Genomic DNA, 13683 nt, shown 5'->3' with positions numbered 1-13683 from the left:
TAGTGCGTTTGGTTCACGGTAGGGGGAGCCTCGGTAATGTTTACCTGTAGGGTTTCCAACACTCGCATACGGCGCTGTAAAAATGCGATTAATCCTTCGTAACTAGGATTTTGGCTAGTTGAGGCATTTTCCTCCCAATCTCTTAATGTGGAGGTAGGCAATTTTGTGCACATTAAGTGTTCTAACAAGCAGCTCCATGCCTCCGTTTTTTTCGCCTAGATGATTGAGCGTTTTCTTGTGACGTTCGAACTCGTCCACAAGATGGTGAAGGGTTGATGCACTCTCCTTCTTAACGGTGGCCATACCAAAAAGTGCTTGAAGATGCCGTTTCTTTAACAAATACTCATTTGAGTATCGTTCGGTGAGCATTTGCCAGGCTAGCTCGTAATTGGCTGCGCTAATCGTGATTGCTTCGATCACCTTTGCGGTCTCGCCTTTCACGGAAGCTCGTAAATAATGAAACTTTTGTATCGGTGGTAGTTTCATGTTTTCGTGAATTAATCCCTCAAAAGTGTCCCTATACGTGAGCCATTGCATGTAATCACCATCGAACTCAGGAAGTGAGATGGTGGGAAGCTTTATCCCTGCCAACGGGTTAGTGTTTGGTGTTGTGCTTGCGGATCGCGGAGCGTGCACCCGTTTAGCCTTCAAATGGGCTTCAAGGCGTATCAAACGCGAGCCAAAATCGTCTCGTAACGCGGCATTGTGACTTATCACTTCCTCGGTGGCCGCCGCATCTTCCAATTTGGCCTGAATTGCTTCCAAATCAACGGAAAGCTTCTGGAATTTTGCAATGCGAATGTTGATTTCGATTGCATCCCGTTCCGGGTCAAATTCTGCCAAAAACTGTTCGTGCTTAGCCAATACTGCTAGTAAAACTGTCCTTCTGGACGACAAAACGTTTATCGGAGCAGTCATAGTGCGGTTTGACAAAAAACGCTAAATTTCGCGGACACAGTGAACTCGGTCGATTGTGAGGCGACTAAAGCACAGTTATACGCGCGCAAACAGTGATTATCGCGAGAATAATTAAGATTCAGAAAACCAGATTCGTCTTAATCCTGGTTACGGCACCAATGTTTAATCTCACTATTTCGGATAATTTATTTTCCGCGTTTCGGTGTAACTTTCAAACCTTTAATATTTACTAGCAGTTATTCGTTGTGCAGCAAAATGGGAAGAGAGAGTTTATTCGCGACATACACCGTTATTTATAAACTACTCGATCGAGCCGAACACTTGAAATTGAACAAAGAATGTTCGTTCGTAAAAGTTGTCAAAATAAGCTCTGTTCGCGGCTGCTCAAATGTTAACAACTTTTCCAAAAACAAATTGCGAAGGAAGTGTGAGGCAAGATTTTGGGAGAATAATTGGACAAAACAAGCAGGAACATTATTATACAGTGTTCCAAATAACAACAGGTGAGAAGAAGATAAAACATTGCGCGTTGGAATTTTAGGAGGAAAACAAAAAGGTAGTTTCTCGCTAGTGTCAAAGTAGCAAGTGAATCATTATGGAGATGGCGCTAGTGTGTAACGTATTTTTAATCAAAATAAGGAGACAACTTTCGAAGCTCATTTTTAATGTATATATAATACAGAGGTCGTCCAGAACATTTGATCAAAAAGCGTGGGAAAAATTTGACAGCTGGGTGAAAAAGCTTCAATAGTTTCATCGCGTTGAGGTTTTAGTTGTTGTGAATTTTTGCATTTTTTTCAGTGGTCTGAATGCATTTTCGGCCATTTTTACAACTTTTGTTCATAATTTTATGAGTAATGACGAATATAAAAAATATAGAATTATAGTGGAACTAGTTATTATAAAAAGATTAGTGTCCAAAATTAGGACAAAAAAATGTGCAGCTCAAGAGGACAAAAGCTAAGAGGCTAGAATACTGATGGTGGTAATTTTTAAATGATTTTTTTTTAATTCAAAAACAACGGCTTCGGTTGTATTGCTTATTTTTAAGTGATAAATTACTGAAAAAATTACTCCATGTCACTGTACATGAGAAGAAAATGTATAGTTACACTAGGTTTTGTGCAGAATATGCACAATTGGCCCTAAAAGTGTTTGGCTGTGTGGAATCGTTTGTGAACACTTTTCTATCTTACTGTCAAAAACAAGCTTTGAAAATGGTGTACCAAAATCAAGCTATGCTCTGCATTATATAGAATTTGCTCATTTTGTTCGAAGTGTCACGTCGGTTCGTCGGTGTTATTACATTCTCAATAAGATGTCAGTTGCTAATATAATTATTGAACTTGGCAATGTGGCATAGAAATCAAATATTTTTGCCAGAGATTAATTGAAAAAAGTCTTGTAGGCTTAGTGGGACAAATATATCCACTTTTTAAGGTTGAAAAGAGTAAGCATGTTGGTTAAGACTAATACTCACAATTTGATATCTCAACCAGATCGTGAAATTGTTTGTATCCATAACTTATTTTTTCATATGAATATTAAACTAAAAACAGAATAGATGAGTACTTTTCAAGTGCTCATCAAATGATTTTTATTGTTGTTTAATTACGTGTTTTCGTTGAAATCGAAGTATTTGAATGCTTAAGTTCTTTGCATAAAGTGTGCATGGATAGTTTCTGTATAATACCGCATCATTTTAATAACGACCTATGTCTATTACGGCCATAATTTGCCTTTTTATGTTAAATTTTCAGCTACATGAATATTTTTAGGACTCACTGTATCTATCAAAATCATACATTTATGAAGATTGAATTTCGTTAACATTTAATATGTTGTTGATATTCCTCGCTATACTATAAAGACCCTTCGAAAAATAGATTTTATGTTACTAATTTTCCACAGAATGATAATTAATACGTTTAGTAAAATATGTAAGTTTTATTGCGTTTCAAAATCTGGTGTCAAACACATGTGTTCCATTTCAATGCATTATTCGTGACAGTAACATACATACAAATAATATATTTTAGGAAGGTTTCACAGTGTTATAATAACTTTTGAAAACTTTTATGAGTTTGCAATAATTATTGTTTCTAAAAACCAACCCAAATAGAGTGAAATAATTTTCAAAATTTTCTTTTACTTGCCATGAGAGCCTTGTAAGCGGTAGCGGCACTAAAGTTGCTGTTAAGAGATTGAAATGCCGTTGGAGACCCCGTCGATCATCAGTCACAGGCTCTAAAAATTTTGCTGACGGGGGCCGGGGGGGGGTTGTGCAAATGATTCGCCAGCCTTGGGGGCCCTTGTCGCTAGTACTCTGTCCATACGGCATACTATAGAATGGTGATCTACGGAGCCCCTTAAATCGGCGGGGCCCCAGGCGACCGCCTAGTCCGCCTACCGTTAGATCCGCCACTGGTCGTATAAACTGCGCTCCACTGTATTTATTATTCGATTTAACTGTAACGTAACGACAAAATCATAATTACTTGCCTGTGATATAATGTGAAAACATTCGATGAAAACAATATTTTTTCTTTCAGTGCCCTTTGTATGTTTTTAATTTAAATGCATGGATTTTTTATAGCCCCTTCATTAGTAATAGAACTGATGATGTACTATTTTTAATACTATAACTTTAGTTTTAGACTTGTGTAAGGCCGGGGTAAGTTTACGATGGCTTTTATCTCAAGATGGCGAAGATTCTGAATAATTCGCAAGCAATAATAATTCAGCTGTGAATCCTAGCTATTTTCATTTGTTGGTATGCCAATGCCAAGCAGCATTATTTTTTTACAAACCATAAAGAATACGCTACGCACATTATTCCAAATCATATAAACTAAAACACACCTCCCGCCATGCAATTGACAGGGATTTGCGAGGGCGCGCGAGGGCTCGAACGCCATACAAGTACACCGCCCTAGAGCCCTCACATGAAAGAGCTTGCGAGCCTTGGTAGTTTTTTCACTCCTAGTTTTAGCAGTTATAATTATAGCACCCCAAGAGCAGGTATAACAGTGTAAATTGTAGCATACTTAACACCTGAATTTTGTCATTTTATTTTTAAAAAATCCACAAAACTTTAAATAGTGATCTTTTCGACAAATACTACCGCAAAAAAAATCCATGAATAAAAATCAAAGATTATTTAAAATACCATAAGATTTCGAGCACATGATATCAGCCCTCGCAATGTTTGGCGGGGCTCCAAAGTTATCAATAAATCTCGTCATTTACAATTTTTAACATATCGTAAAAAATCTTTCTACCCTGATTACTCTGTTATGAGTACTTTAGTATCCTTCATACATACTATATACTCTTTTTGAGAATCAAGTGGTTTGGGAACAATATTTGGTATTGATCGAAACCGCTGATTAAATCTGTTGCATTTTTTGACTTGGGTGTGAGATTAGCGCGATTTCTTATCTGCCGGTTTTTCTGATGTCCTTATTTTTCAATCTCCGTTTACGAATGTAATCATCATAAAAGAACTCCAAAAACCATAAACAAGACAAATCCTTATCGACCAAAACAAATAAGGTCTATCTACCAGAACTCTGTCCGTGTACGTGCTTGGTAGAAAGATAGATATGTTGATAGATACATGAAACGCGTTACAAAAAATAAAATACGTATCTTGGTACAATACAAAATTGTAGTTCATCTCAGTTATTTATCTTAAATAACAGAAAACATATTAAGGATGTACAAAGCATTATTCGATTCCTTTCAATTTCGCACCATGTGAAATTTTACGACTTGTCATCATTTTCTACAGAATCATTCCGACACTGTCGCTTTTTTATATACCTTATTCTTCTTCTTATTATCGGCTCGCCTTTTGATATAAAGTTTCTTTCTCTCAGACTTGACGGCTTAATGCACTAACTCTGATCTTCTTATGGAAAGTTAACCAATGTGCTCTTTGCGAAACGCTCTCGTGTCTTCATCGAAGTGGTTTAACAGAGCATTATGTAGCCTCTTCAACGGTGCTTCCAACGTGGTTTGTGGCACATATCTCTTTAAAACGAACAAATGTATTTTCCGCTTTTTCATGAAGGTTTCGCAGTTGGCACATAATTTATGTTTCCCTCTCATTCCAGTAAAAAAATGAGAAATTTACTAATAAGTTTCCCGAGCTGTGAATCATAAGATTGGATGAATGATTTTTCTAAGGTAAAGATCTTAAGCAAAAAATAATTAATTTTATAATAACCCCACGTTTGCTACTATATGATCTTCAGGTCCTTTATGCCTTGAATCTTTTATCAAAGGGTGTAGTAAAAGTAATGTCGCCCATTACAACCATAGCTTATTTCATTTTTATAGTAGTATATTTCGAAAACAAAAGCCAACAAGCAAAACATTATTGTGGAAAATTATGTAATTATATTTTTTAAAAATATACAATATAAAACCAATTGCATGTCTATACATCTGTTTTGTCTCTTGTTGGCAATGAATCTATCCATTTGTGGCTATTTTTATGTATGCATGAAAATGATAGTGGATGACCAAACTAGAGATGACCCTATAGTTTATTGATGTTGGGAACAATGTTCTTTGACTATTTGAAATGTTGAATGGCGCACGGCCAACTCCTACTCCACTAAAACATGTAGACGAAAATGTAGCCAAGGATATTTACGTGGCATTTCTTGAAGTCAGCTTAGCAAGAAATAGATATATTTTATTCTGCATGTTTTAACACTTTTTTAGTTCTGTGGCAATCATCCAATTTTCCAACTTGGCTATCAAAGACGGTAACCTATTATGGAGTTCGTTTTTCTAGTAGACACTAACATATTACGAGATCATACCTCGATGTAAAGTGTCTAGCGATCTGAAACTGAAACCATTTGATGAAAAATGCTGTACAATTATTTTTAAGTGTTTTGAAATACACGGTGCAACGCTTTTTATCCGGGTTCATAGGAACGACGAATAACACAGATAATAGGACCTAGCTTATATTTGTCACAAATTCTGGAAGTTGTTTTGATATTTTTATTATGTTTGGTAAAACCTAGCCAGTTTTAATTACCTTTATGTTCATTAAATGGAAAATTCTTTGAATGGAAAGATATTTCAAATATGTCACGAATTTTAGTCTTTTCGTTATTACAATGTACTCTGATAATGATTTTTTTAATATCCTTTTCGGTACGTACAGTAGAACGTCGATTATCCGGGCAGCTCGGTACCGGACGGTTGCCGGTTAATCGATATCCACGGACAATAGTCCAATAAATGTCAAATTCATATAACACCCGGATGACAATTTCAGCACGGAAAATCTGGTTGACATTTGATGCAAGTCGCTTTCCGTTCCGCTTTTCAGACGAAAGCGATCTCACTAAGAGCAGCGTGCTGTGAGAAAAAAGGAAGGGGAAAATCAGTGCAATCATCGTCATGGTAGTCATGGCGAAAAAAGGGTATTCCCCTCTTTCACTTTTTCCACCGTTACCATCCCTAGTACACTCTGACTCTTCCTTTCTATTCAGTTCATCTGTTGACTTGTTGTACTGCCGTGGTTGGATTTGATCCGCAGTACATCAAGTCAGAACAGCTCTATTAAACTTGTAAATCATAGAAGGCTTCGAAATTTGGGTCGTTTAAAAGGCACTAGTAGACGCATCGAACCTTGAAGCAGAAATAGATCCACGCACAAGTGAAAATATTGACGATGATATCGTGTTGCCTTTGATGATTGAATGGTGTTCAAGAAACAACAAGGAATGATGAAGAGCAAACGATGGAGAGTGCATGTAATGAATTTTGTTTTCGAGAATTGTGGAAACTAAATTTGATTCTTTTTGAATGGAAGCTGCTGATTTAGGATCCAGGCTAAACAAAGAAAAAGGATTTGGAGAAAATTTGTAAAAACAGTATGTATAAATCCGCCAAGTGCAAATAATGACTGAAGCAATTCCAATGTGACTAGCAGTGGAAAAGGAGTGTACGCTCTCTAAGCATGGATGAATTTGAAAATAACTGAGGATGTAAGAGCACTGCAAAACAGCATATATTATGTACATGTGGCCAGCCGGTTCTGTCACTCAATTTACACTACAAATCATTAAAACCACGTGATTTTATTTAGCTTTTTTAGTGTTCTTTGCCGGGTGTTATTTTCAAGCTTATTAGGCAGGCCTTTAGGCTTTAGGCCTTTCTGTGATTCATTGGAATGTTTTAGAATTGTGCATGCAGGTCAGAAATACAAAATACATCACGAATCAATACAATTATACTACTTTTTAAGTAATTGATTAGATGTGTATTTTCCTCAGTTTTAATGTTTTCTATCGTATTCAGTTGTTTAAGTATCGAACATCTGTGTCGGCCTGAGGCCCCAAAAATGGCACCTACGCCCCGCTCACAATTATAATTGCTACTCAATCCTTCTCTGGTTAGGATATTTTATACAATCCCCTGCTAGACGCTTCAACCAAGCCTCTACATTTGTGTGACCGCTTAGGGCCTCCATTCGTCTTAATCCGCCATTGCTAACAATCATGGCAATCCAAAAAATGGCCTTTCATGAAATATTGGAAGGTATTGCGGCCCAGCCGCACTCGTTTTCTTTGCCATTATTTTCGCTTTTTGTACCATTATTTTCCGTTTTAAATTCGACTCGATGCGTATTCTCTTTAAGTATTTTCAATCCATGTATTCCTCTTGATTTTCAACGTTAATGGTTATCGCAGAACTGGGTATCTTCTTCATCGTTAAACGCTGCTTCATGTTTTGTTGATGCCTGTGACGGAGAAAGAATCACCCTCTGCAATTTAAAAACGTTTTCTAACATGGACAACAGCACTCTGTTGGGTGTTTTACACTTACCTAGAGGCTGTAAATCAACTATTAGTAAGGTAAGATGTTCATCATCTTCCCATGTTTGATTTTATGTTTTCTTCTAAGCATCGTGTGTCCGGTACAATATTTCACTATATTTTAACTGATTTGGGATATTTGATATGCTCTTTCAACAAAAGAATCGAGAAATGTAGCCCACGGTCAATTATTGCACGTTTTACAAATGTAAACAATTCGTAGATGATCCAATGTTCTCCTCAAACCACAACACAATGGCGGCTCGATGTGGGGAAGAAATTTTTACTCACTCCAAAATCCGACCTCATCATGATTTCATCATGTGAGTGGCTGTTGCTTGATCATCTCATTAGTGCAATCATCGGCGATAGATTTGCTCACCATACAAACAAAATCATCTCGCCTCAGCGAGGGGAAAAAACAAGCTTGCTCAGTACGCAGGAGGAAACGATGATAGCCTCTCAGTATGGGTTGAAGCAGCTGTCATTGAGCTCGCCATAGTGAGAGCAGGCTGGATTGTCATTTGGGCAGTTATAAAACTCACTGGTTTTACTAACAATTTACTATGATTCAATCGATTAATCATTATTATAATATAATTTTCATCAACAACAACTGGTTTAAGTAGGTTTAACAACTGTTGATGAACAAAAATGAAGTTCGAGTATAGCACCAGGCACTAGGTAGCTGCACAAAAATAATGTTTACGAACTTCAATATCGCTTTAAATGTTCGCCACGATAGCAAAGCTGTCAGATTTAAGCGCACGGTTAAGCCGCCCGCCGGTTAATCCGTCCCTGGATAATCGACGTTCTACTGTACTTTGTATTGAACTGTCATTTCCTAACAGAACGGATGTACGGACAACCGGATTAAAAGTAAGGGAAAGCGGGGCAAAATGTGCAGACTCTATTTATTATTATTATTATTATTTATTTATTAATCTTCAACGGGCCGTATGGCTTAATTAAGATGTAACAGTTCATTAAAAAAAATAAAAAAAAAAAAATCATAACAAAAACACAATTCGCATCGCAATTCACTGCAGCCACGGCAAAAGCCGGAGACGTTCCTTGAAGCACTGAGTCGAGATGTCGAAGTCGAAGCAATCCGAGACAGTATTGAAGACAGCCGACATGCGGAACATAAGGTCAGACCGACCAGCGCTGGAACGGGGTTGAAAGAGCCGTAGAATTTCTCTAGAAGTTCTTCTATTTAAGGATTACTTTACTATCAAGATACTTTAAAATGCTCAAGATGTATTCATTAGAGTGTGCTATGAACACCATGTAAGTTTCATAATCCTTACATAACAAATAACCAAGAAAAATGCAAAATAAGGTTTAGTAGCATACTTACTTACTTATCTGGCGCTACAACTGCTTTACGGTCTTGGCCTGCCTCAGGAGTGTCCGAAACCGCTCACGGTCTCGTGCATTCATCTGCCAGTCCGTTATCCAGGCCTTAATGGCGGACGCCTCCACGCCATCTTGTCACCTCAATTTGGGCCTACCACGCCTCCTCTGTCCTTGTGGATGGCCTAAAAAAACTTTACGGGCTGGGTCGTCCGTTTCCATGCGTACAACATGGCCAGCCCACCGGAGCCTGGCGAGCTTGATACGCTGTACGACAGTGAGGTCGCCGTACATCTTGTATAGCTCGTCATTATATCGGCTCCTCCATTTTCCTTCCACACATACGGGGCCAAGTATCCTTCTGAGCATCTTCCTCTCGAACGCGGCTGAGAGGGTTATGTCAGATTTGGACAGTGTCCATGTCTCAGAGGTGTATGTGAGTACCGGAACTATATAGGTACTATATAGTCCCAGCTTCGTCCGTCGTGACAGGTTCTTTGAGGTGAACTGATTTTTCAGGCTGTAGAATGAACGGTTGGCAGCCAGCATCCTTGCGCACAACTCAGTTTCCATGCTGTTGTCGTTGCTGACCTTTGACCCAAGATAGGTGAATTGTGGGACGACTTCAAAAGTGCGTACACCTATCTGTACATCACGCTTTCGTAGATTATGTTTATTTATTGGTAGGTCCGCTGATGTTGCCACCATCAGTTTGGTCTTTGCCTCGTTTATCTGCAATCCGAGGCTCTCTGCCGCCTGCTCAATCCCTTGGTAGGCTTCTGCTACATAGGCTACTGCTACGAGCCGCCGACCAATGATGTCTATATCATCAGCGTATGCCAGGATCTGGGTTGACTAATAGAAGATGGTTCCCGTAGTCTCCACCCTCGAGTCGCGGATGGCCCTCTCTAGCGCCAAGTTGAAAAGGAGACAGGCAAGCACGTCCCCTTGGCGCAGACCCTTGGTGGTAGCAAAAGGTCCTGATCGTTTTCCATCCACCCTCACCTGGCAAGTGACGTTGGTCATAGTCATTCTAACTAGCCTTATCAGTTTGGCCGGGATTCCAAATGAGCTCATAGCGTCGTACAGTTTTACCCTGGCTATGCTATCGTATGCGGCTTTAAAGTCTATGAAGAGATGGTATGTGTCGTTTCTGTATTCAGTCATCTTCTCCAAGATCTGCTGCATGGTGAAGATCTGATCAGTGGTTGATTTTCCGTTTCGGAATCCTCTTTGATAGTTTCCGACTATCTCTTCGACGTGCGGGACAAGGCGATCCTGAAGGATCAGGGAGAATATTTTATAGGTGGTATTCAACACCGTAATACCCCTGTAGTTGTCCAACCTGTCTTCCTTTTTGTATATGGAGTAGATGATGCCGAGATTCCAATCACAAGGCATCGATTCGCTATCCCACAACTCAGTGACAATTTGATTAATCTCGTTTTCTAGTCGTGCACCTCCAATTTTGACCAGTTCGGCTACAATTCCGTCGGTTCCGGGTGCCTTGTTATTTTTCAGCCGACGGATAGCCTTTCGTGTATCTTCTATGCTAGGTGGCAGTAGCATGACACTATATGCTAATGGCGCTTCTAGCTGTTCGCTAAACTGTTCGTTGACTAATTCATCAAAGTACTGAGCACATCGCGAGAGGACCTCTGACTGGTTACTAACCAGATCTCCATCCTTGTTGCGACAGCAGGTTACCAGGAGATAAAAGCAATAGAAAAGGCGCTAGAAATAGCAGAACAAAAACACATTTCAAATCCAATCATATACACAGTCAAGCAGCCTGCAATATTATTAAAAGAGAACAATATAGCAACAAAATAGAAAAAAAACAATATACAATATAATTAAAAGATGCCACACACTCAATGCAGAAATAAAATAGATACCGGGACATATAGATATAAACGGAAATGAAAGGGCAGATGAGTAAGCTAAGAGGGGAATATCATCGAATATCGTGGAAAACAACAAATTACGCATGGTAGATATAAAAAACATACTAAAACAAAAATAATAACACAAAAAAGGAGTGGTACAGACTAGAAGTAGAGAAGAGAGGAAAAACATTTTTTGAGCATCAAACGAAATTTGAAGAAAATCCGTGGCACACTAACATAGCAATCACAGCCATTGAAACAAAAATCACCTACAGAATATTAGCCGGGCATGATCTATCCAAACATTGGTTGAGTGTTATGAGAATAGTGGAAGACGGCAACTGTGAAGAGTGTGGAGTGCCTGAAACCGGGAAACATCAATTATTCTATTGTAAAAAACTAACAAAAGAAAGAGAAGAACAATCAAACATCACACAAGAAATATTTAAAGCACAGTGGAAAGACAAAACAGGTAAAATGATCAAGGAAATAACATAATGTATACAAAAGACAATAATAAGAGTTTAATTTTGTAGCTGTGAAACCAAAAAACGTAGGCATTGTAAAAATTATAAGAGTCAAGTAAGAAAACGGGTATATGATTCTAGGAGTCGAAAACCCTCATAGAGTGGTATATCTTTGAATATGCGTTGGCCTCAACCATAGAAGATTGTAACTCACTCGCCAAAATAAAGAAGAAGAAGAAAGAAGCAGGTTACCTTAGATACAATGTTTTTTCGGTGAACTGCTATCGCTTGGTAAAACTTTCGTGTCGGTCCGTACGCCTCTCTGGTTTGTTCGAGTTCCCGCATGTTTGGCTCTTTCAAAGCATGCTTCTTGGAGCGGTGAACTCGTTTCTCTTCGCGTCTGAGCCATGATTTAGTAGCATATTGATGTAATTTTTATGCAAAATGGGCAGTTAGGGCGGTGGTAACGCTGATCGGATGCGATTTTATCGGACAGATTTCGTCGTCCGACGTTATCTGTCAAATCCCCTATAAATCTCATCCGATAAAATCGCATCCGATGAGCGTTGCCACCGCCCTTAGTGTTCCATTCAAGTATGCCGTTTTCACGTCCAGATGGCGTACTGTCATTTTTTGTTTACATGCAACAGTGAGAAAAGTTCGAAATGTCGAGTGATTTGTCACTGGAGCATACACGTCACTGTAATCAATGCTAAATCGCTGCGTATAACCTTGTGCTACAACCAGTGTTGTTAGCGGTGACGTTCTTTGACATGAAATTGCCTACTTTGACACGATTTGAAGCTTCGAATTCAGTTTTCACTCTTTCATTCTACAGTCATGTAAAAAATGTCGTTTGATTCGATGACATTTTTTGGCGACATTCATTTGACTTTTTATTTTCGAGTGCACTACATCGCCTTTTCCTTTGTAACATTTTTTCTTTTAAATTCGTGTACACCAGCAAGAAGACACTGATTTTCGCACTGGCCAAGTTAAAATATTTGATTTTTCAGTCACTTACGATCGGTAAAGGCACCAGGCAGTTCTGGATTCACAAGATGAATGCGATTTGACATTCAATCTACATTTTTTTACAGTCATGTCATCGCAAAGACACTGACGGTAACTAAAGAAATGAATGTCGTTCTTCAACAGTCGTGTCATGGCAACAGTGAATGTGATGTACAAAAAATGATTTTGACCAGTAGCCTACTGCGTACGTAAAAAAAATGTCAACAGTATACAACACTGGCTACAACACGAGCTTTGTACTTAACTATTTCATGTTGCTCATTTCTTTTGATTTTAAATACTCATCTTGAACCAATGGCTTTACGTCCCTTAGGAAGTGGTACCAATTCCCATGTGCCAATCTTATGATGTGATTGCATTTCGGACGCCATGGCTTCACGCCACTCTGCTTCTTTCATGGCCTCTTCTACATTTAAACGTTCTTCACGAGCACACGAAGCTACGCCAGCTGTATACTCTAAAACATAATCTTCAAGGTACGGAGGTGGTCTTGTTACTCTTTCTGGGCGAGCATTTTCATCTGTTTCTGTAGTTTATGTGTTTTGGATCTCCTCCTCTCCTGATGCCCCTTTGCCTGTCTGTGCGATTACAGTTTCGTCATTGTCATCGCTTGCATTCTTTTGAGAACGTGAAACTAATGAAACTTCTACAAAGCTGTTTCTATTTTCATGTTCGATGAACCGGGCGTCTCGACTTATTGTTATGTCGTCAGTTTCAGGATTCACAAATCTATAGGCTTTATACTCTGAGGAGTATCCAACTAGTTTTAGCTTTATAGCTCTATCGTCTAACTTATTTCGTTTCACTTTCGGCAAATGAACATAAGCGTCACTACCAAAAATGCGTATGTGTCTTAAGTCCGGCTTACGATTCCACCAAAGGTCATACGGTGTTTTGTTAACGGATCTAGATGGTAAGCGGTTCTGCATGTATGTTGCCGTTAGCATCGCTACACCCGTAAAAACGTTTATCCATACCCGAATCGATCAGCATACAAGTAGCCATCTCGGTGATCGATCGATTCTTTCGTTCTGCCGTTGGATTGAGAGGAATAGGGTGTTGTGAACTGAGGCTTGATCCCATTATCAACGTAAAATTTTCGCAACCTTGTGTTGTCGAATTTCCCTCCACCATCAGAACGAATAAAACGAGGTTTTCTGCCGAAAATAT

General features: G+C 38.8%; 1 protein-coding gene across 1 annotated transcript in view; it reads left to right on the top strand.

Annotated features, from left to right (window-relative positions):
- LOC120900210 (serine/threonine-protein kinase meng-po) overlaps positions 1 to 13683 on the top strand; it is a 320097-nt gene that overhangs the window by 4013 nt on the left and 302401 nt on the right. The gene's annotated exons all lie outside the window — the stretch shown is intronic.

The sequence above is a fragment of the Anopheles arabiensis genome, chromosome 3 (assembly GCF_016920715.1).
Source record: "Anopheles arabiensis isolate DONGOLA chromosome 3, AaraD3, whole genome shotgun sequence".
NCBI classification, from domain to species: Eukaryota; Metazoa; Arthropoda; class Insecta; order Diptera; family Culicidae; genus Anopheles; species Anopheles arabiensis.
The sequence above is the reverse complement of the archived record's forward strand: the minus strand, read 5'-3'. Positions and strand labels throughout refer to the sequence as shown.